The sequence below is a fragment of the Salvelinus fontinalis genome, chromosome 8 (assembly GCF_029448725.1).
Source record: "Salvelinus fontinalis isolate EN_2023a chromosome 8, ASM2944872v1, whole genome shotgun sequence".
In the NCBI taxonomy this organism is placed as follows: domain Eukaryota; kingdom Metazoa; phylum Chordata; class Actinopteri; order Salmoniformes; family Salmonidae; genus Salvelinus; species Salvelinus fontinalis.
The window spans coordinates 2,831,177-2,848,328 of NC_074672.1; the positions used below are offsets into that span (position 1 = coordinate 2,831,177).

General features: G+C 42.4%; 1 non-coding gene across 1 annotated transcript; it reads right to left on the reverse strand.

The window, feature by feature from the left end:
• Window positions 1-16,468: 16,468 nt before the first annotated feature.
• Window positions 16,469-16,584, reverse strand: LOC129861545 (U5 spliceosomal RNA). Its single transcript, XR_008760618.1, has one exon. It is a non-coding gene; the product is annotated as a U5 spliceosomal RNA (small nuclear RNA).
• Window positions 16,585-17,152: the final 568 nt, after the last annotated feature.

Below are 17,152 nucleotides of genomic sequence, written 5' to 3' on the forward strand. Positions count from 1 at the left end.
AAGGAGGTGTTGGCTTTGGGGATGACCAGTGAGATATACCTGCTGAAGCCCGTGCTACGGGTGGGTGTTGTTATCGTGACCTGTGAGCTGAGATAAGGCAGAGCTTTACCTAGCAAAGACTTATAGATGACCTGGAGCAAGTGGGTCTGCCGACTAGCGCATACAGGTCGCAGTGGTGTATAAGGGGCTTTGGTGACAAAACGGATGGCACTGTGATAGACTGCATCCAGTTTGCTGAGTAGAGTGTTGGAAGCTATTTTGTAAATGACATCGTCGAGGATCGGTAGGATAGTCAGTTTTACGAGGGTATGTTTGGCGCCGTGAGTGAAGGAGGCTTTGTTGCGAAATAGGAAGCCGATTCTAGATTTCATTTTGGATTAATATGGGTCTGGAAGGAGAATTTACAGTCTAGCCAGACACCTAGGTAATTGTAGTTGTCCACATACTCTAAGTCAGAACCGTCCAGAGTAGTGATGCTAGTCAGGCGGGCGGGTGCGGGCAGCGAACGGTTGAAAATCATGCGTTTGGTTTTACTAGCATTTAAGAGCAGTTGGAGGCCACGGAAGGAGTGTTGTATGGCATTGAAGCTCGTTTGGAGGTTAACACAGTGTCCAAAGGGCCAGATGTATACAGAATGGTGTCGTCTGCGTAGAGGTGGATCAGAGAATCACCAGCAGCAAGAGCGACATCGTTGATATATACAGAGAAAAGAGTCGACCCGAGAATTGAACCCTGTGGTACCCCCATAGAGACTGCCAGAGGTCCGGACAACAGGCCCACCGATTTGACACAATGAACTCTGAGAAGTAGTTGGTGAACCAGGCGAGGCAGTCATTTGTGAAACCAAGGCTGTTGAGTCTGCCGATAAGAATATGGTGATTGACAGAGTCGAAAGCCTTGGCCAGGTCGATGAAGATGGCTGCACAGTACTGTCTATTATTGATGCCGGTTATGATATCGTTTAGTACCTTGAGCGTAGATGAGGTGCACCTGTGACCAGCTCGAAAACCGGATTGCACAGGAGAGAAGGTACGGTGGGATTCGAAATGGTCTGTGATCTGTTTATTAACTTGGCTTTCAAAGACTTTAGAAAGCAGGGCAGGATGGATATAGGTCTATAACAGTTTGGGTCTAGAATGTCACCCTCTTTGAAGAGGGGGATGACCGCGGCAGCTTTCCAATCTTTAGGGATCTCAGACGACACTAAAGAGAGGTTGAACAGACTGGTATTAGGGGTTGCAACAATGGCGGCAGATAATTTCAGAAAGAGGGTCCAGATTGTCTAGCCCAGCTGATTAGTAGGGGTCCAGGTTTTGCAGCTCTTTCAGAACATCTGTTATCTGGATTTGGGTGAAGGAGAAGCTGGGGAGGCTTGGGCAAGTAGCTGCGGGGGGTACGGAGCTGTTGGCCGGGGTTGGGGTAGCCAGGAGGAAAGCATGACCGTAGAGAAATGCTTATTGAAATGTTCGATTATTGTGGATTTATCGGTGGTGACAGTGTTACCTAGCTTCAGTGCAGTGGGCAGCTGGGAGGAGATGCTCTTATTCTCCATGGACTTTACGGTGTCCCAAAACGTTTTGGAGTTCGAGCTACAGGATGCAAATGTCTGTTTGAAAAAGCTAGCCTTAGCTTTCCTGACTGACTGCGTGTATTGGTTCCTGACTTCCCTGAAAAGTTGCATATCGCGGGGACTATTCGATGCTAGTGCAGTCCGCCACGTTCTGGGAAGCTCAAAGGAACAAGTCACTTGTCTCGCATAAAATAAATATTCACTTGTTTCACAAGAGGGGATAAATATATACGCCTGTAAAAAAAAAAACTGCACTTGCAAACTCACACATCGTGCCTTCATTTTTATTTAACTTTTACACTCAGACATCATGTTCCATTGATTGTATTATTGTGTAGCATGCAACATCACTGAAATTGTACCACAAAAAGTAAATGAGGAAATGGGCCATTTTAAATATTGTAGTGTCAATAAGATAGATTGTCATTTGAGTGTTATTTGCCAAATGGCAACATTTGTGACTACTTGGATCTTGATACAAATCCATTCATTCACAAGGGGAGTTTCTTGTTGAATGTCTTGCTGTTGTCACCTGATAAGTTCGGACCCCACACACCAGCATTATTAAGTTATAACAGCTAGTCATTGATTCAATGCACTGGGCTAGGATTGATGCTCCACTTTACTCTGAAACTATAGTCATTCTGCTGCAAAAATATCAGTCTGGTTCCAGGCTAACGTTGAAAGGAAGCATGTCATCTCAGATAGGCTCTCCCCACCCATTCTGGTATCCTACCAGTATGAGCAGCTATTTGAAATAACAGGATATTGACTAGCATAAAGGAGGATATGCTTAAATCACAGTTGCCAATCACACTACAGCTTTGTAGTGGGATTAGAGAAAGACCAATGTTCCTGCTTTGTTTCTGAATATTCTAAATAGTTGTTCATACTTGCACCTTAACACATTTATGACTTTTTTTTTCCTGTAGTGATGTTCATTCAATAGTTTCAGCCAGCTTTCATCCCAGAGAAATCATGATTCATTCAAAGGGCCTAGTTAAATTAAAAATAAAGTATATGGCCTTTTAAATTAATTATTTAATGTGTAATTTGGCGAGGGAATGCTTTTACCATTCAAACATTGAGGAAAGATGTCATTCTTAAAATTGTAACTTTAGGAAATGGATAGCTTTCCTTCAGATATGTAATGGCTAGCTAACCTAGCTTGCTAACCTAGCCAATGAGGTGTGTGCGTGAAAGAAATAGTCATATAAATTATGCTAGTTAATACCCCTGATAACTTTACCAAATAATCATGTTTGAAAGAGTGTAAATGTCCGATAAATAGTAATAGAAATGGTAGATACTACTGTACCCCTTATAATTTGGTCAGATAACCGTGTGTGTCTGTGTGTACAGTAGGTGACATGTTCATGATAGCTATCTAATAACTCTAGTTATGCTAGGTAATGGTTTGGCTTATCATGTTCATGTCTATGTAGAAGAAGACTGTAGGAGGAAGTGGAGAGGACTCAGGGACAGGTATCAGAGAGAGAGAAGGGCAGAGAAAGAGAAGAAGAGGTCTGGGTCAGCAGCTTCAGGCCAGTAGCCTTGGCGCTTCTGCTACATTCTTTCTTTTCTGGATCCATTTATTGTGCCTAGGGTAACGAGTGGCAATTTTACAGCCAGACCCTCTACTACGTCATCCACAAGTGTTGTCACCACCGGTGCATCAAGACCCTCAACATCATCGACAAGTGTGACCATCGCCTCCACCGGTGCAGCGAGACCCTCTACAACATCTACATCATCCACAAGTATGACCACCACCGGTGCAGCCATGGAAGATGATGAAATGGAGGAAGCACCTCTGGATCTAGGACCACCTGAGATTATTATGAACCTCACGGAAGTGACCACTGAGGACCTCGTTGAACAGGATGTGGCCGTGGAGAGAAACGGGGAGAGAAACGAAGAGGAACAACGTCACACCAGGCGTCATCGGAGGTACCAGCCCCCAGATCCCCTCAACTCATTTCAGAAGAGGCTCTTCCGAGCCGTCGAGAGGGATGCAGCCCAACCTGATGCTCACAGGAAGGAGGATGAAGAGACCCTCTTTGCCATGAGCCTGGTCCCAACACTGAAGAAGCTGCCTCAGCAAAGACAAGCAGCAGTCAAGGTTAAAATGTATCAGCTGCTTTTCCAAGCCGAGATCAATGGTAAAAAAAAAATGTCTCTACATCACAGGTAGTGTCATAAGTGTGCGACAGTGAAGTAAAGTAGGTCATTTTTAGAGTATACTCATGTAGGCTAATTGGTATTTCAGATCAAAGTATTAATATGAGGCAAATGTATAGCTGTTGTTTCTGGGTTAGAAAATATCCCAAAACAACAGTTTGCTGTCTAAATATTTGCCTGTCATATTCATCTTTTGATCTGAAATAGAAATTCCATGAGTAAACAGCGAGTATTACCAACTTTACCGCACTGTTCCGATATTTATGCCTCTAACTACACTATACAAGCAGTATTTAGTTAACATAAATCTCACCTTTTATGGTGTCATATTATGTTAAGCTTGTATGTGTTGTTTTTCTCTTCCCTTTCAGAGTTGGAGTCAATTTAGCCGACTAGCTCACAGGAAGGACAGGAAGAGGAGAGGAAGGACAGGAAGAGGAGAGGAAGGACAGGAAGAGGAGAGGAAGGACAGGAAGAGGAGAGGAAGGACAGGAAGAGGAGAGGAAGGACAGGAAGAGGAGAGGAAGGACAGGAAGAGGAGAGGAAGGACAGAAAGGACAGGAAGGACAGGAAGAGGAGAGGAAGGACAGGAAGAGGAGAGGAAGGACAGGAAGAGGAGAGGAAGGACAGGAAGGGTTGTCTGGTTGCTGTTTTGACCTCCCTCATTGTACCTTTCTTTTCACACACATCAGTTCCGTTTAAAGTCAATCAATTCATAAAGTCATTTGTTTATAAAGTCTTAGGATAGCATTCATTATTAGTGTTACATAGATTTCTGAATTGACAGAATTGAAACTCACACACTGGTGAGCATGCAGGCCATGGAAGAACTGGGACATTTTCTGTTTTCAGGAATTGTGTAAAGATCCTTGCGACATGGGGCCGTGCATTATCATGAAACATGAGGTGATGTCGATGGATGAATGGCATGACAATGGGCCTCAGGATCTCATCACGGTATCTCTGTGCACTCAAATTGCCATCGATAAAATGCAATTGTGTTTTTTGTCCATAGCTAATGCCTGCTCATACCATAACCCCACTGCCACCATAGGGCACTCTGTTCACAACGTTGACATCCGCAAACCGCTCACCCACACAAAGCCTGGTCTGCGGTTGTTAGGCTGGCTTGACGTACTGCCAAATTCTCTAAAATGACATGAGGCGGCTCATGGTAGAGATATTAACCTGTCTAGCCCCGGGGTACCGCTAGCGGCACCCCCCCCCCCACCCCCACTGAAAAGGCAGAGCCGCAAAATTCAAAAAATATATATTTTTTAAATATTTAACTTTCACACATTAAAGTCCAATACAGCTAATGAAAGACACAGATCTTGTGAATCCAGCCAACATGTCCGATTTTTAAAATGTTTTACAGGGAAGACACAATATGTAAAGATGTAAATCTATTAGCTAAACACATTAGCATAATCCACCATCTTTTCTTTGTCCACCAACACCAGTAGCTATCACCAATTCGGCTAAACTGAGATATTGATAGCCACTAACCAAGAAAAAAGCTCATCAGATGACAGTCTGATAACATATTTATGGTATAGGATAGGTTTTGTTAGAAAAAAGTGCATATTTCAGGTAGATGTCATAGTTTACAATTGCACCCACCGTCACAAATGGACAAGAATAAATACAATGAGCAACGTGTTTACCTAACTACTAATCATCAAACATTTCGTAAAAATACACAGCATACACTAATCGAAAGACACAGATCCTGTGAATACAGACAATATTTCAGATTTTCTAAGTGTCTTACAGCGAAAACACAATAAATCGTTATATTAGCATAGCACATGTGCAAACATTACCCCAGCATTGATTCTAGCCAAAGAGAGCGATAACGTAAACATCGCAAAAATATAAAATATATTATTTCACTAACCTTCTCAGAATTCTTCAGATGACACTCCTGTAACATCACATTACAACATACATATACAGTTTGTTCGAAAATGTGCATATTTAGCCACCAAAATCATGGTTAGACAATGAGAAAAGTAGCCCAGCTGGTCAGAAAATGTCGTGCGCCATATTAGACAGTGATCTAGTCGTATACATAAATACTCATAAACGTGACTAAAAAATATAGGGTGGACAGCGATTGATAGACAATTTAATTCTTAATACAATCGCGGAATTACGTTTTTTAAATTATCCTTACTTTTCAATACAGTTTGCGCCAAGCGAAGCTACGTCAAAAAAGATGGCGTCCTAAGCCACTAACATTTTTCGACAGAAACACGATTTATCATAATAAATTGTTCCTACTTTGAGCTGTTCTTCCATCAGAATCTTGGTCAAAGAATCCTTTCTTGGGTCTAATCGTCTTTTGGTCGAAAGCTGTCCTCTTGCCATGTAGAAATGCACATTGCGTTCGGCATGAACTGGAACGGTGCCCAGAGATTCACAGTGGCTCAGAAATAAATGTCCCAAAATCGCACTAAACGGATATAAATTTCTATAAAACGCTTTAAATTAACTACCTTATGATGTTTTTAACTCCTATAACGAGTAAAAATATGACCGGAGAAATATAACTGGCTACACTAATGCTTGGAAAAACAGTAGGTCGGTGTCCTCCGCGCGCCTGACGCACCTAGAAAAGAGTTCCTACCTACAGGATTTTTTCATTTATAGTGGCTGTGATTGGGCAATCGATACCATTCAAAGCGTCATCACGTAAAGGCATCCAGGGGAAGACGTAAGCAGTGTCCGTATACTCATAGCAATAACAGTGGCCTTAAAACTGACTCCAGAACAGGGGCCAAAATGTGTGAAATCTGACTCCATGTCAGGGAAATTGCTGTAGAATGAGTTCTGTTCCACTCAGAGACAAAATTTCAACGGCTATAGAAACTATAGACTGTTTTGTACCCAATAATAATAATAATATGCATATTGTACGATCAAGAATTTTGTAGGAAGCCGTTTAAAAAATTACACGATTTCCATAAATAGTGACAACAGCACCCCCTAGCCTTAACAGGTTTTAACATGAAATAGCTCTGGTGGACATTCCTGCAAATAGCGTGCTAATTGCACGCTCCGTCAAAACATAGACATCTGTGGCATTGTGTTGTGGGACAACACAGAACATTTTTAAGTGGCCTTTTATTGTCCCCAGCACAAGGTGCACTGATGTAATGAGCATGCTGTTTAATCAGCATCTTGATATGCCACAGCTGTTAGGTGGATAGATTATTTTGGCAAAGGAGAAATGTTCACTAACAGGGATGTAAATAAATGTGTGCACAGAATTTGAGAGAAATAGGATTTTTGTGCATATGGAACATTTCTGGGATCTTTTATTTCAGCTCATGACAAATGATACGAACACTTTACATGTTGCGTTTATATTTTTGTTCAGTGTAGTTAGCAAACTAATGAGAAAAATAATTCTTAAAGCACAAAACTCATCAGCTAGATGTAAAGACATGTTTTAGTTAGCTAGAACAATTCTGATAAATTGTAAAAATGTATTTTGGTCTTAATTTAAGGTTAGGTTTAGGCATATGGTTAGCAGTGTGGTTAGGTTTAAATCAGATTAAGAGATTGTAGAAATATGCGTGCTTTTAGACATAATTATGACCATGTGGCTGTGCTAACTTGTGACAGACGAAAAGTTCCCTCTTATCCTTTGTATTGTCACTTCTGTCGAACTCCCCCACATGGAGGTTCGTGCTCTCTGAATGGCTCAAAATCAAGTTCTCAGCCACTGACGAGCATTGCGATTCTACAAGTAGAAACGTCAGGTTTGTCGGTACCAGGTCTGTACACAGCAGAGATGTCTTTTGTTCTAGAAAGAGAACGGCCTCCTAATGTGCGAAGTACCTATCATCAGTCAGATTTCTTTGTGTGTCTGTATTATTAGTCACTCTCACTCAGATATGATTATTAACATGGCATCATAAATCATGGCAAAATTTGTACAAATGCAGGAAATTTGCTTTAGAACAACAAATTCTCTGCCTCGTAGAAAAAAATGTAGGAATGCAGAAAACGGCAAATCTTTCTCTGCAGAATTGCAGAACATGTTATTCAAAACGTACATTGCTTTCAAGAGGGGGGCCACTAAAAAAATCTTGTTTTTGTGCGACTTAATTCATAGGAAAATACATTTTTCGGGGGGCTAGAGCCAACAGGTGTTGGGGCGAAAATCTCCCCCCTGCCAGAACCCCCCCTTCTAACTTCCTTAATTTTGTGGCTTGAGTCAAATACTTTGACACACATCAGAGTCAAATACTTTCTATAGAACAAACTTCACGTCAGGACAGGCAACCGAAATTAATAATTAATGTATGTGTGTTATATTAAACATAGAGGGAGTAAAATGTTGGCAAGCAATAAACATTTCAGAACAACTATAGCTGAATTATTATCCTTACACTTTCAAAAAAATACTATGCGGATAAGACATGTGAGAGATGATGAATTTTGGCAAAGAGATTTATTTATAGACCAATACAAAAATCAGTAGCAGATTTAGGTACGGGCGACATGGGCAGCCGCCCAGGACGGCATCTTGCCGGGGGCGGCACGGGGCGCCATACAAGCTAGATCCGCCACATACACTTGAAACAAATAGCCAAACCGAAAATTGCAGATAAAAATGCTTTCTGCTACTAAGATCAGTGAAATGTAGGCTAAACTGACAATGTAGTGAAGAGCAGAAATCTCAACGAGCAAGCAAGTTGCTACAATGAAGAACGCGAAGGAGGGGAGAATTCTGTCAGGGGGAGATTTTCGGCACAACACCGGCCCTGAATCTCAATTGGTTTTGCCTTGGGACTAGTGATGGGTCGTTCGCGAACGAGTCGGCTCTAAGAGCCCGCTCCTGTAGGTGAACGTTGGGAGCCGGCTTGCATATCAGAAGAGCCAAATCTTTTTATAAAAATTAAGATCTGCATAATCAAAAGATTTAAATGAATAGAATGAACTAATTAAAAGAACGAAAAAAGAAATAAAATAATATACTGTAGGCCTAACTGCTCAGGCGCACACATTCGTTCTGACTGTCTGCTCAGAGTAACAGCCTCACCTGTTGTTCCTGTCAGTCAGACACGAGGTGTCAACCAATGAACCAAAGATGCGTGAGGGAGGGCGGAGCCAACACAGTCACACACTTAGCAACCGAGGAAGGACAGCTATGAAAAAAGCTGGAAAATGAGTCGGAAGCACAGTAGTATTTGGATGCATTTTAATAATGTAGACAATGTTAGAGCACATTGTAGAATTTGCCAAAACATAATATAAAGCCGGTTCTACGCACAACGTACACCGGTATATGCGAACTGTGCACCCAACTGTGAAGCTAGCTGTAGCAGAGCATCGAGAAACTAGCAGGCCTGCTAGTGATAGTGGTGGAGCCAGAACCTCCACACGTGGAGATGTATCCACTCAGTCAAGTAGGCCTACTCCATGACCCACAGCAACGCAGTCTTCTATGGACCAGTTTATGCCAAAGTCTACATCTGTAGCAAAACAAGGCCAAATTGATATTGCATTGGCCTAAATGATTGCCACCGATTTCCAGCCATTTTCGATCATGGAGGACAGAGGTTTTAGAAATTATAGCGACAGTCTAAATCCAATGTACACAATTCCAAACAGGAAAACCCTTTCAAAATCACTTATTCCACAACTGTACGAGAGCACGCAGACTTCAGTGCGGGAAAGAGTCCAAAAAGCTACTGCAGTTTGCCTTACCACTGACTGCTGGACATCAAGGGTAACCACTTCTAACATATCGGTAACATGTCACTTCATTGAAGATTTTTCGATGTCTAGCTGTCTTCTGGACTGCTTTGAGTTCAGCGACAGACACACCTCAGAGAACTTGGCAGAGGGACTGTTGAGAGTGGCCAGAGAATGGCAAGTAGATGGAAAAGTGGTCTGTTGTGTTAGCGACAATGCAGCTAACATAACCAAAGCCATGAACATTTTACAATGGACCCATCATCCATGTCTTGCCCACACACTCAACCTGATTGTAAGAGATGCTCTGAAGATGATGAAGCCCACTGTGGACAAAGTGAAAGCAGCTGTGGAATACTTCCACAGGAGCACAGTAGATGCTGAAAAACTAAAGTCTACACAACGCCAGATGGGGATGCCTGAGCTGAGGCCTAAACAAGACTGCACTACAAGGTGGAATTCATCATTTTATATGTTGAAGCGGTTTCTTTTGTCAAAGGATGCCATCATCTCTACCCTGGCCATTGTCAATGCATCTGTTGATGCTCTGACCCAAGAGGAACGGGAGGTGGTGGAGGAGGTGCGCAGAATCCTGGAACCCTTTGAGCAGGTCACTGTGGAGATCAGTGGAGAGAGGTACAGTAAGTAATTATTACTACATCATTATTTAATCCAGTATTGTATATGAGCAGTAGATGAGAATGTAGTATCAGTAGACAAAACATGAACCTGAACTATGTGACAGCCTCAAAAATGATACTCCTGTGTAAGGGTCTGCAGCGAATCACAGCCAGCCGCCAGAGAGAGAAGCCAGCCGCCAGAGAGAGAAGCAAATGTAACCACAGGACATGTGACAGAGTTGATGGACACCCTTGGCATCACTGAAGGCTAACTTCTTAAACCTGGGGTCAAGTACAGCGGTTTCTGATAGCACTTGACCCCAGGTTTAAGAAGTTAGCCTTCAGTGATGCCAAAGAATAACCTCAGCAGCAAGGCCTCTGTCTACCCACGGCTGACTAAAGTCATGACAAGGGTCTTCTTGAAAACAGGACAAATAATTGTATTTAACTAGGTGTTACGAATCCCTTTGGCCCGACAGTCTAGGGGGGATAGTAATGGGACCCGTAACATAACTCATGCAAATTATAGTAGTGACAAAGTAAGAGTGAGAATGAAATAACCACGACAACTAATATCTACCGTCAAACACTCAGGGTTTATTTACAAACACACGGTAATGGGGGGAGCAGGAAAAGGGGCTGAGCTGGACCCAAGAAAATAAATAATAAGTATCCACAAACACCCCTAAGCTAGACTAGCCTACTTCACCAACAGCTAACCAAAAATACAGTGGGTGGTCCGCCCAGTTCTAACTAGTGTATTTAACAAAGTTTACCTACGGGTTAGTGTATGCCCATGGGCGAACTGTCTGGTTACCCCCTTTTCCCACTATCAATCAAACACCATAACAAACACAATACTCACAGGTGGGGACAAAGTGACATGTAGATGCTAAACCACACAAGAGATCTACAGAGAGATTGCTCTAGAGAATACAATTGACAGGGTTTTTAATCCAAGGGAAAGGGAATGTGATTGAGTAAGGGAAAAGGAGCAGGTGTCTTCTGATTAGCGACTGATTGATGACTGATTGGGGAATGATGATGGTCACCTGTGAGTAGGGGCGAAGGAGAGAAAAGAAACACACAGAATACTTATATCCGTAACACTAGTCAAGTCAGTTAAGAACAAATTCTTATTTTCAATGTTGGCCTAGGAACAGTGGGTTAACTGCCTGTTCAAGGGCAGAACGACAGATACCTTGTCAGCTCAGGGATTTGAACTTGTTGCCATGTTATAACCAGCAGCACACAGCAATGCTGACTAGATTTTTCTTTGAGAGATTTGCATTCTACTGTTTACAGGCCAGCTACTGTTTACAGGCCTCCTGGGCCATATACAGCGTTCCTCTCTGAGTTTCCTGAATTCCCATCAGACCTTGTAGTCATAGCAGATCATATTCTAATTTTTGGTGATTTTAATATTCACATGGAGAAGTCCACAGACCCACTCCAAAAGTCTTTCGGAGCCATCATCGACTCAGTGGGTTTTGTCCAACATGTCTCTGGACCTACTCACTGCCACAGTCATACTCTGGACCTAGTTTTGTCCCATGGAATAAATGTTGTAGATCTTAATGTTTTTCCACATAATCCTGGACTATCGGACCACCATTTTATTACGTTTGCAATCGCAACAAATAATCTGCTCAGACCCCAACCAAGGAGCATCAAAAGTCGTGCTATAAATTCTCAGACAACACAAAAATTCCTTGATGCCCTTCCAGACTCCTTCTGCCTACCCAAGGACGTCAGAGGACAAAAATCAGTTAACCACTTAACTGAGGAACTCAATTTAACCTTGCGCAATACCCTAGATGCAGTTGCACCCCTAAAAACGAAAAACATTTGTCATAAGAAACTAGCTCCCTGGTATACAGAAAATACCCGAGCTTTGAAGCAAGCTTCCAGGAAATTGGAACGGAAATGGCGCCACACAAAACTGGAAGTCTTCCGACTAGCTTGGAAAGACAGTACCGTGCAGTACCGAAGAGCCCTCACTGCTGCTCGATCATCCTACTTTTCCAACTTAATCGAGGAAAATAAGAACAATCCAAAATTTCTTTTTGATACTGTTGCAAAGCTAACTAAAAAGCAGCATTCCCCAAGAGAGGATGGCTTTCACTTCAGCAGTAATAAATTCATGAAGTTCTTTGAGGAAAAGATCATGACCATTAGAAAGCAAATTACGGACTCCTCTTTGAATCTGCGTATTCCTCCAGGGCTTAGCTGTCCTGGATCTGCACAGCTCTGCGAGGGCCTGGGATCGGGAGAGACACTTAAGTGTTTTAGTACTATATCTCTTGACACAATGATGAAAATAATCATGGCCTCTAAACCTTCAAGCTGCATACTGGATCCTATTCCTACTAAACTGCTGAAGGAGCTGCTTCCTGTGCTTGGCCCTCCTATGTTGAACATAATAAACAGCTCTCTATCCACCGGATGTGTACCAAACTCACTAAAAGTGGCAGTGATAAAGCCTCTCTTGAAAAAGCCAAACCTTGACCTGGAAAATATAAAAAACTATCGGCCTATATCGAATCTTCCATTCCTCTCAAAAATTTTAGAAAAAGCTGTTGCGCAGCAACTCACTGCCTTTCTGAAGACAAACAATGTATACGAAATGCTTCAGTCTGGTTTTAGACCCCATCATAGCACTGAGACTGCACTTGTGAAGGTGGTAAATGACCTTTTAATGGCGTCAGACCGAGGCTCTGCATCTGTCCTCGTGCTACTAGACCTTAGTGCTGCCTTTGACACCATCGATCACCACATTCTTTTGGAGAGACTGGAAACCCAAATTGGTCTACACGGACAAGTTCTGGCCTGGTTTAGATCTTACCTGTCGGAAAGATATCAGTTTGTCTCTGTGAATGGTCTGTCCTCTGACAAATCAACTGTACATTTCGGTGTTCCTCAAGGTTCCGTTTTAGGACCACTATTGTTTTCACTATATATTTTACCTCTTGGGGATGTTATTCGAAAACATAATGTTAACTTTCACTGCTATGCGGATGACACACAGCTGTACATTTCAATGAAACATGGTGAAGCCCCAAAATTGCCCTCGCTAGAAGCCTGTGTTTCAGACATAAGGAAGTGGATGGCTGAAAACTTTCTACTTTTAAACTCGGACAAAACAGAGATGCTTGTTCTAGGTCCCAAGAAACAAAGAGATCTTCTGTTAAATCTGACAATTCATCTTGATGGTTGTAAAGTCGTCTCAAATAAAACTGTGAAGGACCTCGGCGTTACTCTTGACCCTGATCTCTCTTTTGACGAACATATCAAGACTGTTTCAAGGACAGCTTTTTTCCATCTACATAACATTGCAAAAATCAGAAATTTTCTGTCCAAAAATGATGCAGAAAAATTAATCCATGCATTTGTTACTTCTAGGTTAGACTACTGCAATGCTCTACTTTCCGGCTACCCGGATAAAGCACTAAATAAACTTCAGTTAGTGCTAAATACGGCTGCTAGAATCCTGACTAGAACCAAGAAATTTGATCATATTACTCCAGTGCTAGCTTCCCTACACTGGCTTCCCGTTAAGGCAAGGGCTGATTTCAAGGTTTTACTGTTAAACTATAAAGCGTTACATGGGCTTGCTCCTACCTATCTTTCCGAGTTGGTCCTGCCGTACATACCTACACGTACGCTACGGTCACAAGACGCAGGCCTCCTAATTGTCCCTAAAATTTCTAAGCAAACAGCTGGAGGCAGGGCTTTCTCCTATAGATCTCCATTTTTATGGAACAGTCTGCCTACCCATGTGAGAGACGCAGACTCGGTCTCAACCTTTAAGTCTTTACTGAAGACTTATCTCTTCAGTAGGTCATATGATTGAGTGTAGTCTGGCCCAGGAGTGTGAAGGTGAACGGAAAGGCTCTGGAGCAACGAACCGCCCTTGCTGTCTCTCCAGGGCCGGTTCCCCTCTCTCCACTGGGATTCTCTGCCTCTAACCCTGTTACTGGGGCTGAGTCACTTGCTTGCTGGTGCTCTTTCATGCCGTCCCTAGGAGGGGTGCGTCACTTGAGTGGGTTGAGTTACTGACGTGAACTTCCTGTCTGGGTTGGCGCCCCCCCCTTGGTTGTGCTGTGGTGGAGACCTTTGTGGGCTATACTCGGCCTTGTCTCAGGATTGTAAGTTGGTGGTTGAGGATATCCCTCTAGTGGTGTGGGGGCTGTGCTTTGGCAGAGTGGGTGGGGTTATATCCTTCCTGTTTGGCCCTGTCCGGGGGTTTCTTCGGATGGGGCCACAGTGTCTCCTGACCGCTCCTGTCTCAGCCTCCAGTATTTATGCTGCAGTAGTTTATGTGTCGGGGGGCTAGGGTCAGTTGGTTATACCTGGAGTACTTCTCCTGTCTTATCCAGTGTCCTGTGTGAATTTAAGTATGCTCTCTCTAATTCTCTCGTTCTCTCTTTCTCTCTGAGAACCTGAGCCCTAGGACCATACGTCAGGACTACCGGGCATGCTGACACCTTGCTGTCCCCAGTCCGCCAGGCCTTGCTGCTAATCCAGTTTCAACTGTTTCTGCCTGCGGTTACGAAACCCCTACCTGTCCCAGACCTGCTGTTTTCAACTCTTAATGATCGGCTATGAAAAGCCAACTGAGATTTATTCCTGATTATTATTTGACCATGCTTGTCATTTATGAACATTTTGAAAATCTTGGCTCTCTCTAATTTTCTCCTTCTCTCTTTCTCTCGGAGGACCTGAGCCCTAGGACCATACGTCGGGACTACCGGCCGTGGTGACTCCTTGCTGCCCCCAGTCCGCCTGGCCTTGCTGCTATTCCAGTTTCAACTCTTCTGCCTGCGGTTATGGAACCCCTACCTGTCCCAGACCTGCTGTTTTCAACTCTTAATGATCGGCTATGAAAAGCCAACTGAGATTTATTCCTGATTATTATTTGACCATGCTTGTCATTTATGAACATTTTGAAAATCTTGGCTCTCTCTAATTTTCTCCTTCTCTCGGAGGACCTGGGCCCTAGGACCATGCGCCGGGACTGCCGCCCGTGGTGACTCCTTGCTGTCCCCAGTCCGCCTGGCCTTGCTGCTATTCCAGTTTCAGCTGTTCTGCCTGCGGTTATGGAACCGCCACCTGTCCCAGACCTGTTGTTTTTCAACTCTTAATGATCAGCTATGAAAAGCCAACTGAAAATTATTCATGATTATTATTTGACCATGCTTGTCACTTATGAACATTTTTGAACATCTTGGCATAGTTCTGTTATAATCTCCACCCGGCACAGCCAGAAGAGGACTGGCCACCCCTCATAGCCTGGTTCCTCTCTAGGTTTCTTCCTAGGTTTTGGCCTTTCTAGGGAGTTTTTCCTAGCCACCGTGCTTCTACACCTGCATTCTAGCTGTTTGGGGTTTTAGGCTGGGTTTCTGTACAGCACTTCGAGATATTATCTGATGTACGAAGGGCTATATAAAATAAAATTGATTGATTGATTGATTGACCAGTTTAATGTTTTAAGTGGGATGCTGCAGGATTGCACATTGTTAGTTATTTTTCTTTGACATGGTGCTATAATTATGTTGTTCAGATTGTATTCATTTTGAATTGTAACATTTGTATGCTCTTTGTTTATATACATTAAAAAACTTATACTTTAACTGCACATGTGTAATAGCATCCTTCTTTTTTACATTTATTTCAACTTGTGGGAGGCTGCAGATTTACATTTAAGTCATTTAGCAGACGCTCTTATCCAGAGCGACTTACAAATTGGAAAGTTCATACATATTCATCCTGGTCCCCCCGTGGGAATTGAACCCACAACCCTGGCGTTGCAAGCGCCATGCTCTACCAACTGAGCCACACGGGACCATGTGGCAATTTACACATTGTTATTTATTTTTCTTTGATATGGTGCAATATTCTATTATGCTGTTCAGGTTGTAATCCTTTTTGAATGGTTAGATTTATATGCACTTTGTTTATATACATTAAAAAGTTATACTTTATATGCAAATGTTTATAGTATTATTTTTCATAACAAACCAATGCATTTTTAAATACATTGTGGTTAAGGTAGAGTATGATTTCATTTCATAATTTAATTAGAATTGTTTTAACACCAATCATAGTCAAACTATCGCAAACTGTTTGACTTGAAAAAATACAAAACATATATTTTTTAAAGAGCCGTTCGGGAGCCAAAAGAGCCGGCTCTTTTGGGTGAGCTGAGCCGAACGAACCGGTTCTCTGAAAAGATCCGGAATGCCCATCACTACTTGGGACCCAAATTGAGCCAGGTCGTCTGGCGAGTTAATTATGAAAAACTGGATAAATCATCCCGACATTTTGGAAACGACAACACCTATAATAAATATAACGTTAATAGTTTTCTTTCACAATGAAAGGAAGCCCCGCCGTAAAGCAGGGCATCAAAAAATTAGTTGATACTCATAATGTTCCTCTCCACGGAAATCTTTAGTAAAAGGCGAAAGATTTATGCGATCTGAAGAGAAACCAGAGTGTACTACCTTGAATAAAGTAAAAATGGAAAGGGATTCACGGACATGACATTCCCTATTACGATAATATTAAAATCGGCACCCCGAACCAAATCTTGTGCCCTGTTCAACGTGTCCAGCCATAACCATGCATTGCAGAGTATTAGGATAGTAGAAATATATTCCTGTTTTAAAATATGATAGTAAAGAAATAACATTACTTCACGTGAGGTGCATGATGGGTAACTTCATACGCACGCGCAGAATAATTTGCACTAGCGAATCTTGTTGGCAGGTGGCACTCTTGTGCTGATTTCACCATGCATTACATTAGTTCCTGTCAGAGGTTCTGGTTAAACCATGTATAATCATTAAAAACCAGCTTCAGTTCGAAAGAGAAAAATGGCAATGTAAAAAGTAGAAGAAATAAACAACAACAGTTTCTTCTCATCTCATACAAAGAATAATTATTCCCATGAGAATAAAAATGAAAGATGCTACAATGAGCAAGGGTACAACAGTATTCAATAACAAAACTTCAAATACAGGCTTAAGGACAAGAAAGTCAACGTATTGGAGTGGCCATCACAAAG